The 23806-nt window shown below is 32.0% G+C and overlaps 1 long non-coding RNA gene across 1 annotated transcript; it reads left to right on the top strand.

The window, feature by feature from the left end:
- The first annotated feature begins 3307 nt into the window (after window positions 1-3307).
- On the top strand, window positions 3308-5909 carry LOC112710982 (uncharacterized). Its single transcript, XR_003157134.3, has 4 exons — window positions 3308-3501; window positions 3595-3650; window positions 3729-3860; window positions 5645-5909. It is a non-coding gene; the product is annotated as an uncharacterized lncRNA (long non-coding RNA).
- Window positions 5910-23806: the final 17897 nt, after the last annotated feature.

The following is a 23806-nucleotide window of genomic DNA, read 5'->3' as shown; positions in this document are numbered from 1 at the left end:
TAATTTAAGAAAATATCTTTATTATCTATTCTATTCTATTCTATTCTATTATATAAAAATAGAATTTTTGCATTTAATGATGGAACTGATGTGACATGCTCTTGAGGTGTTTCCAAATCTATTTCATTTAATTCGTCAAAGCAAATCAATTATAATTAATTAATTATATCAATTAATTAATTTGATTAGCCATTCAAATCTCACCATTTATTATAATTTATATAAATTAATTAATTATAATTAATATTCAATGCGTTATTAAACTACGTATCAATTATCGATATTTTTAATCATTCTAATTATATCAATTTGATATAGTTCTAATCCGCATTTAAGTATAATAATTTTATTAGAAGATAGTTGATGCACATATTAATAGTGACCTATTTAATTTAATATCAATTAGTGGATAATAATAATAATAATAATAATAATAATAATAATAATAATAATAATAATAATAATAATAATAATAATAAAAAGGTCTACATGGTACATGCATTATATTTTAAAAAAGGTAAAATATATTTAAAAAAGAATAGGATATCAATAATTAATTGTGATTAATATCAACATCAATAATTAATTCTTATAATTATTTTTGTACGACTAAAAGTTACGTATATTGTTTTTTTTATGCAGAATAAAAAAAGTTTGTGATTCATAATATTTTCATAAAGTTTTATTGTATGGATACAAGATTAATTAGATAACAAATTGAATTTTAATTAATATATTTAATTTTCTGTTCATGTTTTTTCATTAATTATCTTACTTTTTATATTTACAGTAAATATTGAATGCAAAAAGAAAAAAATAATATTGAATGTTATCTATTTTATTTATTTAGAGTCATAATTAAATTTGATATAATTATAGCAAGTATCTAGAATTAATAATAACATGATACTACAATTTTAAGTTGTATAATATAATAAAAAAATGTATCAATTTATGTATGCTTCCTATTAGAACCGTCAAAATGAGCTAAACTCATCGGACCAACCCGTTTACCCATTTAAATGGGCGGACTTTGCCTCTAAAATTAAACCCGTTTAAATTTCGGGCTAGCCTATGTGCTAAATGGGTGGCCCGTTTTTTTTTTTTTTTACATTTTTTTCAAAAAAATTAGTACTTTTAGTTGATATTTCTCTCGATTCGACCTGAAAATCAGACCTATCAACTAAAAAAAAAATATTATTTTTAAAGATTTTTGACCTAAAAGTGGTATTTTTTGTCAAAATATTTTTCAAAAAATAAAATTAAATGATAAACGGGCTGGCCCGTTTAACCCATTGGACTGACCATAAACGGTCCGGGCTAGAAATTAAAATTCTGGCCTGTGAATAAAGTGGGCTTAAACGGGTTAGCCCATTTAACCAACTGGCTTAATGGGCTGGGCCTAAATGGACCGGACTAGCCCGTTTGACAGCCCTACTTCCTATATAGCAATGATATTATATATATTTATATATCTCATCTTTTAGCTCTTTTCTAAAAATATTGGCATATAATTAATGTAGATAACATATATATTGAGTAAGTATCTCTATTGAATTAATCATAAAGGTTAATAAAATATAATGAAATAAATTTCACCTAATTGTAGTAAGTATCTCCATTGAAGATATTTGCTAATTATTTCCTAACATGTTACTTTTTTATTAATCAAATTATTATAATTCAAATTAATTTTAAAAAAATAATTTAAAATTATAATTTCAATCTTCTCACGTGCATGGCACGGGTAATTATACTTGTTATTATTATAAATGAGTTACCGTTAAGGTAACAACTTGCTACTAATAAAATCATTGAATAATGAATAAGAATTAGAATGGTATCAATATAATTAAAATGATTAAAAATATTTTTGATTGATAATTAGTTTAATAATGCATTAAATATTGATTTTACATAATTATAATAAAGATATTTTTCTAAATTTGTATAATTATGCATTATTTATTAAAATGATTAAAAATATTTTCGATTGATAATTGATAAGTAGTTTAATAATGTATTAAATATTGATTTTATATAATTATTCTAAAGATATTTTCTTAAATTAGTATAATTATGTATTATTCATTAAATGCATTCATTTTGGAGGAAAAATAGGTTCATGAAAAATTGACACCTCACTTTTATTAGTTGAGAAAAAACCCAATTTTAATATATTAAGTAGATAGATTATATCTTCCTAAACAAACCTAAACAACTCTACACTAATAGCTCGTGCCATTTCGTATTTTCAAGACTTATATATAGGAACATATAGAATTTTAATAATAATACACGGGTAATTGAAATAGTTTATATACGACTTTTTCAAGTTATTATTATTATTATTATTATTATTATTATTATTATTATTATTATTATTATTATTATTATTATTATTGGATAACGAATAAGAATTAAAATAATATTAATATTTTTAAAATTAATATAATTAAAATGACTAAAAGTATTTAAAATTAATGTACGTTATTAATATCATAAGATTTGATCATTTTATGATTAGAATTAAATATAATTATTATGATTACCACGATCGGTGCTATTATCATATCATTATGATATATTATTATTATTATTATTATTACTATTACTATTATTATATATTACTATTATTATTATTAGTATTATTATTAAAATGATTAAAAGTATTTTTAATTGATAAATGATAAGTAGTTTAATAATGCATTAAATATTGATTTGATATAATTATAATGAAGATATGTTGCTAAATTAGTATAATTATGTATTATTCATTAAATATTAATTATAATATAATTATAATAAATATATTTTTTATAAAATAATTTACAATAGAAAAAAGTGCATTCATTTTGGAGGAAAAACGAAGTCACGAGAGATCGACACCTCACCTTTATTAATTGGGAGAATGTAAGAACCGCAACGAATCAACCGGTTAATTAAGTGAATTAATTGCCCAAATTAGATTCCGAAAGGTTAGAGAGAGAATTTGAGGATTTAAAGGTGATTTTTGGACTCAGTGGGTCTTTCTGAGTCAGAAAATGTGCTTTCTACGAAAAACCGTGAAAAATTGCGAACCGGCAATTGAACCGGTTGAATCGGTTCAAGTCTGCCTGGTACCGCACGAGAAAAGTGAAAACCATCAAAAACCTTAGAAAAACATTAGAAATGGAAAACCGGGCTTTAATTTTAAAGATTTGGCCCGAAGTTAGGCCAAACGGGCTAAAAACGCTAACGGGTTGGACCGGACCCAAGTTGGGTCCAAGCCCAACATATAAATACACTTAAATGAACCCATTTTAGCCACTTTCACCCTCATAACCTAAACACAACAGCAGCTGAAGTGAGGAGAGAGGTGAGAGCTTTCCACCATTGTTACTATTCACTTCAAACTTCCCAAGCTCATATCTTGAGCTACGGAGCTCCGATCCCCGCACCGTTTGCGGCTACGCGTTCCTTGTGAAGAGCTCTACAAAACCCACCCAAGAAACCCTCAAGGTAATCACGAAATCCTTCCAGTTCTGCTCTTCAAAATTTCGGGTTTTATTAGAGTTTTGGGTTAAATGGGTTTTTGTGATTTTGGATGTTTAGGTTTGCTCTAATCCTTGCTTAGCTTTGGATTTGTGTTATCAAATCTGTTGGGAAAGGTAAAAGCTCTTAAACCCTTGTGAGATTATGCTTATGTTGAACCCTAGGTTGATTTGTGGTGATTTATATGTATATAGTTTGATTATTGTGGCTTTGGGAGCTTTTGGAACTTATTTGTGCTTGTTGGAGTGGATTTGAAAGCTTGGATTGTGGTTGGAAGCTTGTTGGTACTCATTTTGAGTTTGGGTGCATAAAGGGAATCGGCCAAGGTATGGTTTCAGTTTCCTCTATGTAGTATATAATATTCATGGACACATAGGCTAGTGACCAATAGGATAGGTTGAACTAAAATGATGGTTGGTGTGCTAAATATTGATGAATTGATGAATGTTGAGTTGATTGTGATGAATTATAATGATATGATGATGTTGAATGATTGTATGGATTGGGAGTTGGTTCTTATGATGATTGTAGTGTTATGATTTAAGAAATGGTGGGTTTGATGGTGATTTTGATCATATGTGTTATATAGTTAATGTTGGAATTGAGAATAATGAAATGAGGAGGAAAATGTGGTGAGGTTGATGTATTATGCTATAACAGGTACATTTTGATGAAAAATGGAGCTTTGGATGGTTTGGTATGATTTGGTATGGGTATGGTGAGATAGGGTGGTAATTGTGAAGTTGGAAAAATTGATTTTTTGGTGAACTTTGTTCGATCATAACTTTTGCCTCGGTTTTCGAAATTGATTGAAAATTGTTTAGAATTAAAGATCTTTGAAAACTCTTTGAATCAGTATAAAGATTGTGAAAATTGGAATTTTGTAGAGGAAGTTACGATCATTCAAAGTTGGTGTTAAAAATCTGAAATTTTGCAAAGTTGTAGAGTTTCATGATTTCTGAATTGTGCGGGTGCACACGTCTTGTTTCTCAAAAATTTATTTGTTTTCAACTATTTTGCCTTTTTAACAAGGTTGTAAGCTTCTATAACACCATTTTAAGACATTTGGGCCTAGTTTTGAGTATTAGAACATGGGATATAAATTAAGGGCTCTAGTACATGATTTTAAGGTAAATTAGAAAACGGAGGCCTAGGTTTCTGGCGTGCTGAGAATGGTTTGACGTTAGGTGAAGGATGATTGGTATATGAAATGAGAAATGATAGACTTTTGGTATTTGGAAACTGAGTTATAAAGGGACAGTGGTTGAGATGAGTCGGAGACTCGGATTTAAGTGATGGATATATGTATGTTGAAAATACTTTTGAAAACCACTGAAATAATATTTTTACATGATATTTTGAGACGCTATGCACCTGGCGGGGACGGTGGTTAATCCCGCCTGTCGAGGTAGCGGTGGCGGCGTAAGGACGGTGGTTAATCCCGCTTACGTTGAGATGTGAGGTCTGAGGCAAGAATATCCCGCTCGCATCCCTTCGGATCTATAGGGCGAGCAGGCGCCGGTACCTGGACAGTGATCCGGGCACTATATCTCGGGGGTTCCCATATAAGAAATCCGAAGGGCGACGTCTCCATGGAGATGTGTCGGGTTGGCAGTTGAACCGACAATGTGATATCACAGCCAGTAGGGCAGGCATTCATCATATGCATTTCCTATTTGCTTGTATGCTTTGTCTACTTGTAATGGTTTGCCTAATTGAATAACATGCTTACTTGCTATCTGAATTATTTGCCATTTATGCTACTACTTGTGCTTTACTTGCTTTGAACATTATCTGTGTTTTCTGCTGGGATTGAGGAGGTTCGGAAGGCGGTGGCGATGGAATCGCATGGAGGATCGGTTGGTGAAGGCTGTGGGACAGCGGTGTTTGGTTAGAATAGAAATTCCTTAAGATAGATAACCTGGTTTATTTAAGTCAAGTTGGTATATTATGCTTAAATGTTTTATAATACTTTAAGTTGAATCTTGTGATGGATATGAAGCTTAGGATTGCCTTTGGCGTCCCGGGGTCTTATATCTTATATCACTGGGAACTGTTACCATACTGAGAACCTCCGGTTCTCATACCATATTGTTGTTGTATTTTTCAGATGCAGGTCGCAACCCATCCGGTGAGTTGCTTTGGTTGGTGACAGGAGCGGAGAATCTTGGGTCATTTTGAGTTCTTTTTGGTTTATTTTGTTTATACATCTCTCCTTTTGTATTTTGTTTTGCCTAGAGGCATGTATTTGAGAGAACAAAACTTGTATAAGCTGTTTTCACTGTATGGTTTTGTATATCAGTATATGGCTAGCCGGCTTAAACTCCGCGAGTCGTGACTAGTTCCCTATGATATTATATACTTATCTTTTGTTATATCTTCTCTGTTTCTTATGCCTTAAGCTAGTAGCTCCGTTAGTACGTTTGTGCTTCGAAATTCTGTTTTTGAGCTATATCTTTTATCGGGCTTCTAGATTATACTATTCTTTCTATATATATATATATATATATATATATATATATATATATATATATATTATGTTTGAGTTTAGAACTGTCGTAATCTCTGATTAACCTTGGCTTTACGACGTGAGGTAAGGCTTAGGCTAATTAGGGTGTTACAGAGAAAACCCAGTTTTAATATATTAAGTAGATGATTCTTACTATGTGAGTAAAATTATATATATTTTTCTTCTAGAAATAATTCTATTTAAGTATTTAAGATTTGAAAATTATAGATATTCTCTTATATATTATCACATAATAAGCATAATTGTATATATATTTAACACATGAAATAATCTCTTATATATATATTTAACTAAGTCTAATCAAGTTGTTATAAACTCTTTTTAAATCACGCGCTTCTTCTCTTCCTTCTCCTTCTCCTTCTCCTTCTCTTTCTTGGTTATCGTCATTACCAATAATACCAATATTTTGCGAACATCTTTATTAGTTCTGGTTTTCTCTACTGCCATTATTAAATAATTTCGGTTCATTTCTTAATTTATTTCAGTTCATTTGTGTGTTAATTGATGTTCACTTGATACTGTTGATAAATATTGACCAAATTTTTTATTTCTTAAGTAATTTCAGTTTATTTCTTGGTTTAATTGAGATTCATTTGGATCCAGAAATGAATTCGATGTGTTTTTGTTAATGATTGAGTCTTTTTTTTATCAAAAAGAATGAAATTATTTATTATCACTTTATTCAATTGTATTAGATTTCATTCTATTCCATTCAATTTGTCTTGAAAGCCATTCTAACCATTGGGACAAATTATTCATTGACAACATACCTGAACTGCAAATGAATCAAAAATATTATTAAAATAAAACTATTGTATAATACCAAATGAACCAAACATTTGTCCATTATATAAATTCAAATTCAGAAACACCTGTGTCTATAATGAATTGAAAATATTATTAAAGCAAAACCATTGTATCAAGGACCACTATCAGGAGCTGCTAGGTGTTATTCTAAGCCCTTGATAGACAATCACAAAACAGGTGGGATCAAGGATCATCCTTATGGTCTCCTTGACCAAAAAAATAATCTGAAGTCATTGCCTCGAGATTCAATGTGAAAAATTGATTCGGTTGATCATATGGTTGAAAAATTGATGACATGTTACCATGTCATGTTTTCCTATGCTTTTTCACTAGCTTTTTTACTTGGTTTTCATGCATTCTTAGGCCACAAGTAAGCCATTTGGGTAGAAATTCATGTTTCCTTAGATTCAATCAACCATGGATGAATTGATGCATTTTCATGAGTTTTTGTGCCATAATTGCTTATATATCAAGAAGAAGAATAACTCTCATGATTATAGAATAGCTTTGATACAATTGTTGATTGATGATAGGAGGAATAAAGCTTGGAAGGAGGTTGCAAGAAGATGAAGAATGCCCTGGAGAAGAACCAACGTTTGAGCCAACGTTTGACCTCAAACGTTGAGGCAAACGTTGGCTGAAGAAGAAACTCTTGGAAGGCAACGTTTGCGCCAACGTTTGACCTCAAACCTTGAGGCAAACGTTGGCGCCTCACAGCTTGAAGGGGTATACTTCCAACAAGAATAACTTGAGCTACAGAACTCCAAATGAGGTGATTCAAAAAGCAATGGAAAGTAGGAATCAAGAGCTTTCCAAGCATATATGGCACTGCATGGTGGACACTAAAATTGAGGGAGAAAACTGCCCCGAAAGTGCATAAACGAACATGGTGTCAACCTGCAGTAAGGCCAGCTGACCTCTGCACCTTCGACGGAGTATAACTCGAGCTGTGGAGCTCCAAATGACGCGCTTCCAACGGCATTGGAAAGTAGACATTCAGGGATTTCCAACAATATATAATAGTATGGGGTGGACAATGCTTTTGAGCCTCCAGAATCTGGCGTTTTTGACCACGTTTGAGGCAAACGTCGCCTCAAACGTTGCACACCAAAGCCAGCGACCCTGTCCCCTTCAAAGGAGCATAACTTGAGTTGTATATGTCCAATTGATATGCTTCTAGTTGCGTTGGAAAGCTGACATTCAGAGCTTTCCAACCATATATAATAGTCTATAGTGGGCATGCAATTGGCAACATTGACAAGAGGACAAAGAAGCATTCCAAAAACTCACCTGGGAGGAGCCACGTTTGAGCTCACGTTTGACCTCAAACGCGAACTCAAACATGAGTGATAGCAAAATGGGTTCTGCATGAGGCTAGCACATGAGGACGTTTGAGTCAACGTTTGCCTCAAGCGTTGACTCAAACGTAAATACCCCAAGGCCCAAATTGCAAGCGAATTTCTTCTCAAAACCAAGGCCATCCGGATCCATCTTCAACCCAATCAAGCAAAGCCCACATGACTCAAAGGCACATAGAGAAGCTAGATTAGGAATTTCATTTTGTAAATTTTATTTTGATATTTCATTTTTCATTTTGTAAAAGCCTATATAAAGGCATTAGTTTCATTCCATTAAGGAGGCTGGCTCTGTTAGAGCAATAGGAGTAGGGTAGAATAGAGAAATCTCTTGGAAACACTTTTACTTTTTCTGCAATTGTCAATTTGGTTTATGAAGTTGAATTTCTGAATCTTCTCTGCTACAATTTCCTTTTGCTGCAAGTTAAAATTCAATTTACATTGAGTGTGCGTTTGATTTTTGGTTTCCATTGCTTTCTGTTATCAGTGCTTTCAATTTAATTTCATGCAATTTAAATCTTCTTGTTCCTCTGCACTTTATCTTTGAGCTTGCTGCAAATATGAATTTACTTTTCTTACCTTGGATCCATTGCTTTCTTTAATTTCCAGCACCCAGCCCCTTTACTTTTCTTGCAATTTAAGTTTCAGCTATTTTACTTTCTTGCTCTTTCCTTTCACTGCAATTTACTTTCGGCAATTTAAATTCCTTTTAATTTCCTTTCTGTTGGTTACACTTCACACAATTCACTCAATGTTAGCTTGACTAAACTAATCACCCATTAAAGTTGCTTGATCCATCAATCCCTGTGGGATCGACCTCACTCTAAGTGAGTTATTACTACTTGATGCGACCCGGTATACTTGCCGGTTAGATTTGTGTATTTGGAAATCCTTTTTCCACAAAAACACCATCAAGTTTTTGGCGCCGTTTTCGGGGATTGATTAGATCAACAATGATTAAGTGGGTGAGAAGTTTAGCTCAAGCATTTTCTTTGTTTTTGTTCTCTGTTTTAAAATGAAACCAAGGTGTTTGTGTTTTTGCCTCACTAAGGAATTCTGTCTCTGTGACATGAATTTCAATTTTCATTGATGTTGCATTTTACAAAGTATAAATGGAGTTCAACTCATCTTATGGTCAAACAAAATTTTACGGGATATTGCCCACCATCACCAACCTCTAATGATGGCTGGGAATATCACCAAGAGAATACACATTCTGAGCACTCCAATCCATGGAGAAATGCTTCAGAACCACAAGATGAGCAAGAAAATCAAATGGGATACTTCCCACCACCACAAAATGATTCAAGTCATTATTCTAATGGTGGCTGGGAGTATCACCAAGGAATGAAAGAGCATTCACCCTCACGTCCCAGTTTCTCATTTGAAAGTTCTTCATCACTTGATTATGCCTCAACACAAAATTTCCTCCAAAATCCATACAAGTCATCCCATCAATCACACAACTCATTCCATACCCCTCAACACAACTTCACCACAACAAATCCACGTCACCAAAATTTCTCTCAACCTTCATCTCTTGAACCACCAGATGAGGATTACCTTCAAGCCATTGAAATACATAGAAAACTCGTGGAAAGATACACACAACCCCAATCCTGGAAAGAAATCATCCTCAAGAAGATGAATGAGCCCTTAGAGCAAACAAGGAGGAACTTAGAACCATCAAACAGAGAGGATGAAGATCAATTTGTGGGTGAGGAAGTGGAAAATCAAGATGAGGAAGCCTCTGTGTCAAGTGAAATTTCAGTGAAAAAGGAAGAGGTGGTGGAAGTATTTGGACATGAGTCAAGGATTTTACATTCACAAGAGCCACTTGAGGTGACAATGAAACACAAAGATTCCCTCCCAGAGGCATTAATAGAAAATCATGAAGAAGAAAGGGAGGAAGACACTCAAGAGAAGTCACACTCAACTGAAGCAGAGAAGTACATGAAGGAAAAGCTCATGGAACCACCAATGCAAGAGGCTCTTGATAAAGAAATCACTCCAACAATCACACAGCAACCAAAACTTGGATTCAAGGAAGTGAAAGCAATTAACAAAAGCACCAAGAAGAGGATTGTGACCAAGATATCAAGGACAACATTCAAGAAAAGGTCAACTGCAAATAATCCTCCCCCTGATCAAGCAAGCAAGCTCAACCAAGCCAATTTCAAAAGAAAGCTTGCTGAGAGAAAACCAAGAAAGGGGACAATAGCTGAAACTTCTCCCCTCTTGGAGTCATTCCTCTTAACAAACTGGAAGAAGAGGAAGAAAGTGAAGAATAGGTAACAGTAGGTAACATTCCTTCTCCTTGCTTTATTTAATTTTCAATAAATTGACATATAGTTGCATTCTAAGTTTGGTGTTGCTATGCAACAAAACTTGGTTCCAATGTTCATTAGATACTTGCATCAATTCCAAGTGAAAGTGTCACACTAAGTTTGGTGTTCCACTTATCTTTTATGCCATGTATCATGCACACCCTCTTATGTTTGCAATCGCAATGTCTCTGTCTCTTGTGCCTTGATTTTTATCTTAAATTTTGCTTGCTTGCAACACATGTACTGCTAACATTTCATTGTGCAAGACATTCATGATCCATCTTAGCCCCATAGCCATTGTTCTAATTGTTGCTTGAGGATGAGCAAGCATTCTGAGTTTGGCAAGGGAAAGAGGAAGAATAGAGGAAAAAGGACAACAATAATGAAGATGAACTACAAGGTTGTAGAGCTCCTTTTCTTCTCATTTGTTTCCAGCACTTAAATTTCATGATTGTCTTTATCTTCTCTGTTTACATGTGTGTATGAATAAAGCATAGCTTGAATCTTGATTTGTAACATGTTGCTGTGGCATTATAATTACCAACTTAAATTCTGTGAGTTCAAAAGCAGTAAAGCATCATGATCATAAACAAACAAGGAATTAAAGAAGAATTTAGCATGTGCATAAAAGTATTGGAAAGCTAGTATGTTTGATTGTTGCTTAATTGCATTAGATTTTATTTAATTGAAGTTTTCATCTAGTGCATTTTTGTGAAATCTTTTGAAATCATGAAAACCTTGAAGAAGCAAATACAAAATAAGGCAAGAAAAGAAAAAGGGAAAGAATGAGAAAGCTGAAGGCTCTGAGTACCAATGGCAATTTATTTGCTAAGTGCTTGTGGTGTTTATGTATCAGGCCAAATGCTTGAAAACAAAACACGTAGAAGTCAAGGCTAGGCTCAAGTGGAAAAGCACTCCCTCAAAGCTCAAGGTTCTGAGCATCAATGATTAGAGAGTCAAGAAAAGAAACAAATGAGCTTAATGAAGTCCTCCAATTCAATGCTTGTGGTGATTATGTATCAAGTGGTAATACTTGAAAACAAAGCATTTAGAATCGTAGCTTTGTTATTAACTCATGAGGCAAAGCACCCAAAAGGAGAAGCTAAAAAAAAAAAAATCAAAAGCTTGTTTCAAGGAAGAATTATAAGAAAAAGATTTCATAAATTGAGTTAGATGGAAGCATCAATCATTTACATCTCTTCTGTAATTGTAGCATGCATTGAAAACTAGCTTACCATGAAAATTGAGTTGCTATTCTTCTTACCTTGGATTGTCAATCTCTATTGCATGATTCTTTTCTTGCTTGAGGACAAGCAAGGTTTAAGTTTGGTGTTATGATGACATGTTACCATGTCATGTTTTCCTATGCTTTTTCACTAGCTATTTTACTTGGTTTTCATGCATTCTTAGGCCATAAGTAAGCCATTTGGGTAGAAATTCATGTTTCCTTAGATTCAATCAACCATGGATGAATTGATTCATTTTCATGAGTTTTTGTGCCATAATTGCTTATATATCAAGAAGAAGAATAACTCTCATGATTATAGAATAGCTTTGATACAATTGTTGATTGATGATAGGAGGAATAAAGCTTGGAAGGAGGTTGCAAGAAGATGAAGAATGCCCTGGAGAAGAACCAACGTTTGAGCCAACGTTTGACCTCAAACGTTGAGGCAAACGTTGGCTGAAGAAGAAACTCTTGGAAGGCAACGTTTGCGCCAACGTTTGACCTCAAACCTTGAGGCAAACGTTGGCGCCTCACAGCTTGAAGGGGTATACTTCCAACAAGAATAACTTGAGCTACAGAACTCCAAATGAGGTGATTCAAAAAGCAATGGAAATTAGGAATCAAGAGCTTTCCAAGCATATATGGCACTGCATGGTGGACACTAAAATTGAGGGAGAAAACTGCCCCGAAAGTGCATAAACGAACATGGTGTCAACCTGCAGTAAGGCCAGCTGACCTCTGCACCTTCGACGGAGTATAACTCGAGCTGTGGAGCTCCAAATGACGCGCTTCCAACGGCATTGGAAAGTAGACATTCAGGGCTTTCCAACAATATATAATAGTATGGGGTGGACAATGCTTTTGAGCCTCCAGAATCTGGCGTTTTTGACCACGTTTGAGGCAAACGTCGCCTCAAACGTTGCACACCAAAGCCAGCGACCCTGTCCCCTTCAAAGGAGCATAACTTGAGTTGTAGATGTCCAATTGATATGCTTCTAGTTGCGTTGGAAAGCTGACATTCAGAGCTTTCCAACCATATATAATAGTCTATAGTGGGCATGCAATTGGCAACATTGACAAGAGGACAAAGAAGCATTCCAAAAACTCACCTGGGAGGAGTCACGTTTGAGCTCACGTTTGACCTCAAACGCGAACTCAAACATGAGTGACAGCAAAATGGGTTCTGCATGAGGCTAGCACATGAGGACGTTTGAGTCAACGTTTGCCTCAAGCGTTGACTCAAACGTAAATACCCCAAGGCCCAAATTGCAAGCGAATTTCTTCTCAAAACCAAGGCCATCCGGATCCATCTTCAACCCAATCAAGCAAAGCCCACATGACTCAAAGGCACATAGAGAAGCTAGATTAGGAATTTCATTTTGTAAATTTTATTTTGATATTTCATTTTTCATTTTGTAAAAGCCTATATAAAGGCATTAGTTTCATTCCATTAAGGAGGCTGGCTCTGTTAGAGCAATAGGAGTAGGGTAGAATAGAGAAATCTCTTGGAAACACTTTTACTTTTTCTGCAATTGTCAATTTGGTTTATGAAGTTGAATTTCTAAATCTTCTCTGCTACAATTTCCTTTTGCTGCAAGTTAAAATTCAATTTACATTGAGTGTGCGTTTGATTTTTGGTTTCCATTGCTTTCTGTTATCAGTGCTTTCAATTTAATTTCATGCAATTTAAATCTTCTTGTTCCTCTGCACTTTATCTTTGAGCTTGCTGCAAATATGAATTTACTTTTCTTACCTTGGATCCATTGCTTTCTTTAATTTCCAGCACCCAGCCCCTTTACTTTTCATGTAATTTACTTTTCTTGCAATTTAAGTTTCAGCTATTTTACTTTCTTGCTCTTTCCTTTCACTGCAATTTACTTTCGGCAATTTAAATTCCTTTTAATTTCCTTTCTGTTGGTTACACTTCACACAATTCACTCAATGTTAGCTTGACTAAACTAATCACCCATTAAAGTTGCTTGATCCATCAATCCCTGTGGGATCAACCTCACTCTAAGTGAGTTATTACTACTTGATGCGACCCGGTATACTTGCCGGTTAGATTTGTGTATTTGGAAATCCTTTTTCCACAAAACACCATCAAAAATGGCAGGCTATATCAGTGTGATTTGTGTGTTACTTTAGTAGTTCATCCCTTCCTCCTCCTCATCTGAAATTTTCATTGGTTCAGTCTTAGCATTTTAACCATCATTAAGGTTAACTTGATAGGGATCCATCATCGGGTATCTAATTGCAGAGCCCTCATGACTTTCAATATCAACTTGCATTATACCATCATTAGGATCTTCGACATTTGACCCCTCTTGACTACTTTGAGGTAGCATATTTAGGTTAACCATCGTCCTTCTAAAATTTCTTCTAACTGTCCCACTTAAAGGGGTATCATCAACAATATCGGTGGAAGTTTCTCATCCAAGTCGACTAGAAAAATAAATAATTCTAACAGATGGACATTTGCTAATGGTTGTGGCAGGCCCTAATAAGACGTATATGCTCGCTATCACGTAACCGATACCTAATTCACAAAAATATAAAATCTTATCAAAATCGTCATTAAATAAAAAAATAACAAAATAATGATAACGATTGTAATCTATGATATACCTTTTTGTAAAACAAAATATTATCTACTTCAGATGGATATCTGTAGTAGATTTTTTTCACTCTTTTTGTGTATTGTTGACCATTGACATGCAATATAAAATTCTTCAATGTTGTTAGAGTTTTGACTTCAGGTGGCATATATGTAAATACTGGTTGAGCAGAACTAAACACGATAGATTCTTCTTCATCATGTACTATTTTATCATCATAATGAATGGATAACGATGAAATTTCAGACATTGTATAGAATAAATAGAAGATCAAAGTAAAGGGAGAAGAATAACATATTAGTAGTGATTTTGGTTCTCAACCAGTCTCGATAGAATTTTATTGAGGAGGCTACTTGAAGTTTGTCGAGGGGAACGGCGAACCTTGTGAAAATAACAAGGTTGCCGAGAGGAATGACAAACTTGCCCCTGATACCAAAAAAATGGATTTTGGAATATAATGTTAGAATAATTTTTTTTGAAAATAAAATTTTTTTATTTTATAACAGAATAAAGTCCCTAGGAGAGAGAATTAGGGTGTGCCCACTACTAAGAAGAAAAAGAAGCGAAGCTACTATTGGAAGTGAATAAACTATAAAGAGGATGCTACATCTAGTGTTATAATATTTGGCATTTGGCCTTTGATTTTTGGCTCACAAACAAAGCTTTTAACTTTTTAATTTGACTAACAGCAGACCTTTAAATGAAGCTCAGATCCATAACAGATTAGTCATTGACTTGTTGGGTTAGGAAATATCGTGGGTAACAAAAAAAAAAAAAAGAAGTTTTCGCTTTTTGTTAGAAACAAGTTTATCAGTTTCACACTTTCATCATTTGTTTTGGTCTTGAAATTAAAGTATATACAATACATTCAATTTAAATTAAATATATTCAAATTAAAGTAAATATATATTAATACAATAAATAAATATGTATACAAAATTAAAGTATATAGAATACTTTTTTGTTTCAAACAAAAAAAAAACTTAGGAAATAAGATCTAATTTAAATGGAAAAATATTTTTGTATAGCATATATATAATATTTACTATTTTACAAAAATACTTACTTTGATTTTTGATATTCTATTTTTTTATTTGACTCGTATATTGTACTTACATGGAATTATGAAATCTTAATTGGTATTGTACTTTTAATTTGTATATTTTTAAGATTTATATTAGAATATTTATTTTTTGTGTTAATTTATAATTTAATATATTATTTTAGTATCATTTAATTATTCTGGTTGCACCATGGTTAAATTGGTTGAACTTCTAAACCAATAAACTAATTACTAAAGCGGTTCAATAAATGGTTTGATTTTTAGAATCTTGTTGATAACTTTCAATTCACAATTGTTATTCACTACAACCAATTAGAAATCATTTCTATGCAAGTCTAATTTATTTCCTCAAAATTTGAGGGCAATCAGATCAAAGGTGTGGGTTATGTAGGTTTTAGAAGAAATGAATTTTGTTGTCTTGTAAATGAGAATTCTAGATCATTTGCATTTTTGTAAACCTCAAAACTAATCACATATTGATCCGATTTGAGTGAAACTAACTGGAAATAGAATTTGGATGTCCCTAGTTGTTAGCCATCAAAGTTTAGAATTTAAGGATCTCTGATTGATTTTATATGAATTTGTGAAAGAGCTGTCATTTTATGGTTTTCTGGTTCACTTCTTTATGTAAGGAATAACTTTCCAAATTCATATAAATTTATACAAAGGTTAGAATGATTTGGGACGACCAATATGAAATTTGTTATATCTACAACTCCCCAAAAGATTGGAATCAAACGAATTTCCAGCGAAGTTTAGAAAATTTTTGCAAAAACATGGGCATGACGAAATTTGTGGAGAGCTTATTGATGAAATTTAAAATATTGCTCTATTTTTTTTTGTGACAAAAATATTTCTCTGTTTGATTACCTTGAATTTTTTTGAAAAAGAAAATAATAATTCCCAATCTAAAAGTGTGTACGGTAATTTAGTTAAAGAAAAGTTTGGGATTGTTGGTACAATTGGCAAAATAAAGGCTTGGATGGCAATGTTCTGTGTTCGTGGAATTTTAAGAAATTTAGCTATATATGATTATCTTTTGGAACTTACATATGGAAAAGTGAAGAGAAACTTAGGTCAAAGGGAACCCCCACGTAGTAGCAATTTGTTAGAGTTTAGAAAAAAACAAGTATGTAAATTCTCATAAAATACAGGATCTTCATAAATAAAATATATAATATTTATTAACGAACTTAACTAAGACATACCTAAACTCTCGCCCTTGTATCTTACCCCTCTACTTATTCGCTATTTATCTGCCTTCATTGGAGGACAAGGATGAGGTCAGTTTCGCTCCTGGTGGTGATGCAATCTTAAGGTGATCCCTCTTGGATCTGGCTAGAGAATTTTTTCTTGCTTATAGTATTTGATTCACACTTTTTCATCAATGATCCAAAATAGAGGGTTAGACTTTTTTGTTTGGATGTCTTTTTTTAGGACCGATTTGTATTGGAGTTCTCCTGTGAGGGTGGGATTAGTGGTGTCTATTGTTTGGAGTTTGTATATAATAAGATTATGTATATATTAATATATAAATTGTAAAGTGTTACTATTTGCTAACTTTGCACAGATCTTTTGATATATGTGTATAATTGTGTATATTTTATGAAAGATGATGTGATTTGTGAAAAACGAATATGATAATCTTGATATTGTATATTTTTTAGCAATCTTTTGTTTCATTTGAGTATCATATGTTATACTTATTATGAGGATGTGCATAGTTCATAATGCATTTTGATCTATTTGATCTAAATGCATATGATAGTTAATATTTGTATGCTTGATTTAGATGAGATGTTCTTATACATTTTCACATTAGGAGTTTCTCGTAGTTTGACTAGTGACTGTTAATGTTGTAAGTGTGAGGAGTGTTGAAGTTAGTCCCACATCAAAGAAAGCATGGAAGAGTGAGGAGTTTATAAGATGAGAGACTCATTAACTTGACACGTTAAGGTTTTGAGTTGGATGTGGTGTCTTCTCATCTTATGTTCTCTCACTTGATTCCTCTCCGAAATCTCTCCGGTGGTCGAGAGCTCTCCACGGTTGGCCCAACAAAGTGGTATCAGAGCCAATGGTTAATCGATCTGGTAGTTTTAAGGGGTATTCAAGGTGAAGCATCGAAAGTCTTCCCGGCAAAGGTGGTCTGGACGGCGTGTCCCGCGGTGTTTTACGGCGGTGTGATGGACGAATACTCATATGTGGTGGAGGAGCTAGAGGGGAGTTGATGCTTGATGTAGAGGCTCACACTTGAGGGGGAGATTGTTAATGTTGCAAGTGTGAGGAGTATTGAAGTTAGTCCCACATCAAAGAAAGCATGGAAGAGTAAGGAGTTTATAAGATGAAAGACCCATTAACTTGACACCTTAAGGTTTTGAGTTGGATGTGGTGTCTTCTCATCTTATGTTCTCTCACTTGATTCCTCTCCGAAACCTCTCCGGTGGTCGAGATCTCTCCATGGTTGGCCCAACAGTGACATCCGTGGAAAAAGAAAAAAAATAGCCCTAACTCCACTAAAAGGCTGCTAGGACTGTTGAGTCAATCGTAGAGATAACAAGAAAAAAAAGTTGTGTTTGTCCAATGTGATATTCGATTTAGTATGGACTTATGACTTTGTGCACAAGCACATATTAAAAAGGGCATTATAAAAACAATATAAATCGTGTTTAGTAAAATAGCTTTTAAAATTTAAAAATACTATAATAAATATAAATATAAGAGTTAAATTTGAAAATTAATTCATTTACGATGTTATATTAGATTTTTCAATTTTGATAAATATAAACCAATTTTAAAAAGCTCCACCATATGTGTTTTCAAAAGCATTCATATTTTTCAAAAGTTGTAAGCACAAAAACATAATCTTTTTTTTAATAAACACAGCATTAGGAGCTTGTGATTTTGAAGAACCGAAACACATCTTCAAAAAAAAATTTTACTAAACCAAATCGAAATCTGATTTAAATTGAGAAATCTTTTTATAACTCCTTGTACCAAAAAATTCTTTTCCAAGTAAAGGAAAAAGTTTATGTATATATATATATATATATATATATATATATATATATATATATATATATATATATATATATATTATAAATTTGAATATCTTTTTATTTTAAATTTTATCTTATTTTAAATTTGAATTTTATCTTGTTTTAAATTGAAATCTTATGAATCAAATGATAAATCAATTGAAATAGATTCAGTTAAGATCTTATCCAAACTAAAAATTCAAAATTTAATTTGAAATGGTAAAATAACTAATTATTCTTAATCGTCATTTAATATTTTAAATTATCATAAAATTGTTATATTATTGGTTCTAGCAAAGCATATAAGAAGTCTAAGGATTCGATGGTCCCAGAACGTTTGGACCATTAAATGGTCCCATAACAAAACATGTTTTTTAAATTTTTTTAATAACTGTTAAATAGTCCTTTTCTAATTTTAATTACAAATTAACTCCATATATTTTATTTAATTATAAAAAATATTTTTTATTTTATAAATTATTATTTTATCATTCATCTATTATGTTTATTAACAATCAAAATACAAAACAATAACGAATTAGATCTTCCATTGATCGTAATGAACTTTTTGGCCATTCCAATCAATTAAAAGTTTATATTTGATCCGTGACGTTCGTCCAGGGTTGTAAAATTGTGTTTCTTTTAAAATCAATCGATTGGATTATCAAAACAGCCGATTGAATTTCAGGTTTCCCATAACTCAATCGATTGGACTAGAGGTTATCACAAAACAATCGATTGAAAATTGTAAGGCAGCATGGTTTTTGCAAAAATCAATTAATTGGCCATATTACCCAATCAATTGAACGATGACTAAAATGTGAGTTTTTTAAAATTCAATTGATTGAATGCTTCAAAACAAATTGAGGTCTCACAATTCAATCGATTGGTTGTGTTACCCAATCGATTGAAAGCTTTTACAATTTTTCTCTATTTCTATGCACTATAGAGATATTTTTATTTAAAAAACTCATATTTTTATGATGAAGTAATGTCATTTTCATTTATTATTTCAACAATGCCATACAAATTTTATGTCTTGTGAATTATATTTTATTCTATATAATTAATTTATGTAAAAAAATTCTATATCTTTTTATTTGTTTGCATTCTATTTTGTTCTTTTCATTTGTTCAAGATTTGACCTCTCTATTGAATTTTGACTAGAAAAAAAAACACCAAGCAATATATATCAAAGCATTTTAATAATCTGTTCATATATTGCTAAGACATATATGAAATATATATTACAAATTTTTAATCAATTCTTCCTAGATTAACAATGGAAGCCCCCTTTCCAATCCTCCGTTAGAGCGATAGGACTTTTAGACTTATCATCTTCAGATTTTACAGTTTTCTCAGGAGGCACACAATCCATTATTTCCTTATTGTAAAGCTCTAATAACGTTACTTTCATGTTGTGCTCTGCATTCTGAGCCTCCAATATATCGAACATCTATTTCACAGCTCCGGAGATGACACCAGCATCATTCGGCAATTCGCCATTCTGCACGATGAAGAGCACAAAAGGATAATTGGATTTCAATACAAAATATTTGAGCGGACATAAAAAGCATTTAAAACAGGGTAATATTGAATATCCCCTGTACCGCCGATATCCCTGTACCATCAGTATTTCGGGGTGTTTGATATGAATTTCTCAAAAAGGAGAAACATTTCAAGCAACGAATTCCCTATAAAAAAATAAGGACATTCATTACCAGCCAATACATGATTTCAAAAAAGGGTAAGTCAAGAGACATTATAACTACCCAGGCATCGAGTCATAAGCCTGCACAACTCTCTCATGATACATAAAGAGATTGATACACGATTCTAATGGTAGGATTGAATAATTAATGATAGATTATTCACCAATTTATAATGTTAATATTAAAGAAAAGATAACATTAGAGTATCTAAATCAAAATAAAGTCTTAAAAATTGAAGATAGAATTTTAAAGTTAAGATAGATGAATAATAAGATAATTTATAAAAAGGATAAGAAAATTGAAAATGGCGTAGTACACAATTCAATCGATGGGGTAACACAACCAATCGATTGAAGTAGGCAAATCCATATTGCTTTGATGACTTCAATCGATTCGGTAACACAACCAATCGATTGAATTGTGAGACCTCAAGTTGCTTTGGAGCATTCAATCGATTGGGTAGTATAAGAAATTGATTGAATTTTAAAAAACCAACATTTTAGTCATCGTTTAATCGATTGGGTAATATGACCAATCAAAGTCCAATCGATTGAGTTATGGGAAACCTGAAATTCAATCGATTGTTTTGATAATCCAATCGATTAATTTTCAAATAAACACGATTTCACCGCCCCTGACGAACGTCACGGATCAAATATAAACTTTTAATCGATTGGAATGGCCAAAAAGTTTATTACGATCAATGGAAGATCTAATTCGTTATTGTTTTTTATTTTGATTGTTAATAAATATAATAGATAAGTGATAAAATAATAATTTATAAAATAAAAATAGTTTTTGTAATTAAATAAAATATATAGGGTTAATTTGTAATTAAAATTAGAAAAGAACTATTTAGCAGTTGTTAAAAAAACTTAAAATCATGTTTTGTTATAAGAACATTTAATGGTCCAAACGTTTTGGGACCATGGAATTTAGTGCCATATAACAATTTTCTATTAGAATTAAGATAATTATTTATTTGATTAAATAAAAATAATAATTAAATAATTCTTTAGCAAAAATCATAACATACACAAGTTTAATCACCCGTGCCATGCACGTGATAAGATTGAAATTATAATTTTAAGTTGTTATGTTAAATTTCATTTTAATTATAATAATTTAATTAATAAAAAAATAACTTGTATGCGTTGTTTTTCTTTTTTTAATATAGTATTAATTGTATTAACTATAAAATAGTTATTTAATCTACTTTTTTCAATAAATCAGGCATATATACTCAATATGACCATAAATAATCTAGTAATACTTAAATCTACCAACAAAATTTTATATGTTGGTTTACTGTAAAGTAAGAAAATATCAAAATCAGCTCAAAATGAAGAACAAATTAATAGAGAATCCTAATGCAGAAAGTTTTGTAATAAACAATAAATAATTTAAACCTACTGAATAACAATTCAATACTATCTTTTGATACCTGCAAAATATATACATGAAACAACACCGTATCAATGTTTGTATATAAAATTATATGATTAACGTAATTATAAAATTGTTTGTCAAGAGAATAAAATTATACAAATTTTAATGATAATTTTAATATTTTCAAACTATTAATGTACAATAAGAATTCATCTATTAGTTCCTAGAATTTCTAAATTTTTTAAGTGATAGTAATAAATTTTAATAAATAAATAGATTTAGTAAGACATTTTGTTATTACCTTTTTATTATAGGCTCTCAAAAACTTCTCTATATACCACATTCATCGTGCAGTTATCTTCCAAGTGTCCATGATCTTGCAACAGCACTCGCATACCATCTTTACTCGTTACGCTTGATAACACAACATACAATTGACCATGGGTGAAAACTGGCATTGGAAGGTAAATTCCAACTTTTGATAGAGTTTGTCCCTGGGACTTATTTATTGTCATTGCAAATGATATGATAATTGGGAATTGTCTTCTTTGAAACCTGACCGGCAATGTTTCATTATTTGGAATTAGATTCAGTCTTGGGATAAGAACAATACTTCCAGCTTTGTTACCAGTTAAAGTCTTGCATTCTATCACATGATTTCCCATTCTTCTAACTTGCATCCTCGTTCCATTGCACAAACCATTAGTTTGGTCTATATTTCGCAGCAACATAACAGGAGCGCCAACCTTCAGAACCAACTTGTGTGGTGGTAGACCTGAATAATTTATTCCATTTAGAATCTCCGGCGAGAAAGCATCTAACTCAAATTCCATATTTTCCTCTTCAGCACACATAGAGTCTGAACTTAAGTAGACTCTTTCTTGTCCAGGTAACCCTGCAGTCATCTTGTTGTTGACATCAGTGACACAATCCAAAGTTGGTGCAAGAATTACTATATCCTTGAAATAATTTTCAACGGATAAATTGGATAACATATCTGGATACACGAAATCAATGAGGTCATCCAAAGCAGAGTTCTTAATCAAAATGTCAGATGGTATATGAACGATCGATTCACCATCTGTTGTATCACCAGCCAAACCATCACCAATTTTGAGTAGCCATTCTGCAAAATTTCTGAGTTCTTGTATGTTGTTGTTTTCACCTAGTGACAATCTCATGTTTTTTGTAAGCTTCAAACCTTACAGTTATGGCACAAATATGAAGAATTAATAGAAGACTGAATTTTATCTTGCCTTGAACCTCTGGGAATCACAGGTAAAATTTGTCTAAAATCTCCTCCAAGAACAACAACTTTACCTCCAAATGGCAAATGAGCATTATACGAAACTGAGCACCTTAAGATGTCTCTGAGGCATTTATCTAAAGTTTCGTAACAATACTTACTTATCATTGGAGTTTCATCCCATGTGATTAATTTGGCCTTGGATATTAACCTTGCAAGAGGACTTCCCTATTTAATGCTACACAAAGAATCCTCATTTATGGCAAAAGGAATTTTAAACATTGAATGTGCAGTTCTTCTATTAGGCAACAAAAATGTAGCAATCCCACTCGAAGCAACATTTAAAACTATACCTCCTTTAGACCTAATTGAGCATGATATAGTTGACCATATTTTTCCACAACCACCTTGACCGTATAAGAAGAAAAGTCCACCCATATTACCGCTAACAACACCAATTATTTGATCGTATGCAAATTTCTGCTCATTAGTTAGCCTTTTTAAATACCCACTTAGTTCATTCGCAAGAGCATTAACGTCAAAATAATTGAAACAATTGACTATTATGACTTATATATATATATATATATATATATATATATATATATATATATATATATATATATAGAAATTATTTAATTTCAATTTCAATTTCATAGAACAAAATAGTGGTTTTCAAAAATTATGGAATCTTTTTTTGACATATGTATTATGCCATACATATAAATTATACGGATTATTATATAAATTCATATATATGCATAACAAAACAGTTTAATATTATATATTTTCTACATTAATTATATGTCAATATTTTAAAAGAAGAGATATATAAATATGTATAATATTATTGCTATATATGAAGCAGTTTTATATTGCTTTAACTATAGAGATTTACTATAATTATATAAAATTTAATTTGAGAAAATAATTTCCCTTGCCATAAATAATATACTAAAACTGTT

This window comes from Arachis hypogaea, chromosome 9 (assembly GCF_003086295.3).
Source record: "Arachis hypogaea cultivar Tifrunner chromosome 9, arahy.Tifrunner.gnm2.J5K5, whole genome shotgun sequence".
Lineage (NCBI taxonomy): Eukaryota > Viridiplantae > Streptophyta > Magnoliopsida > Fabales > Fabaceae > Arachis > Arachis hypogaea.
The sequence above is the reverse complement of the archived record's forward strand: the minus strand, read 5'-3'. Positions and strand labels throughout refer to the sequence as shown.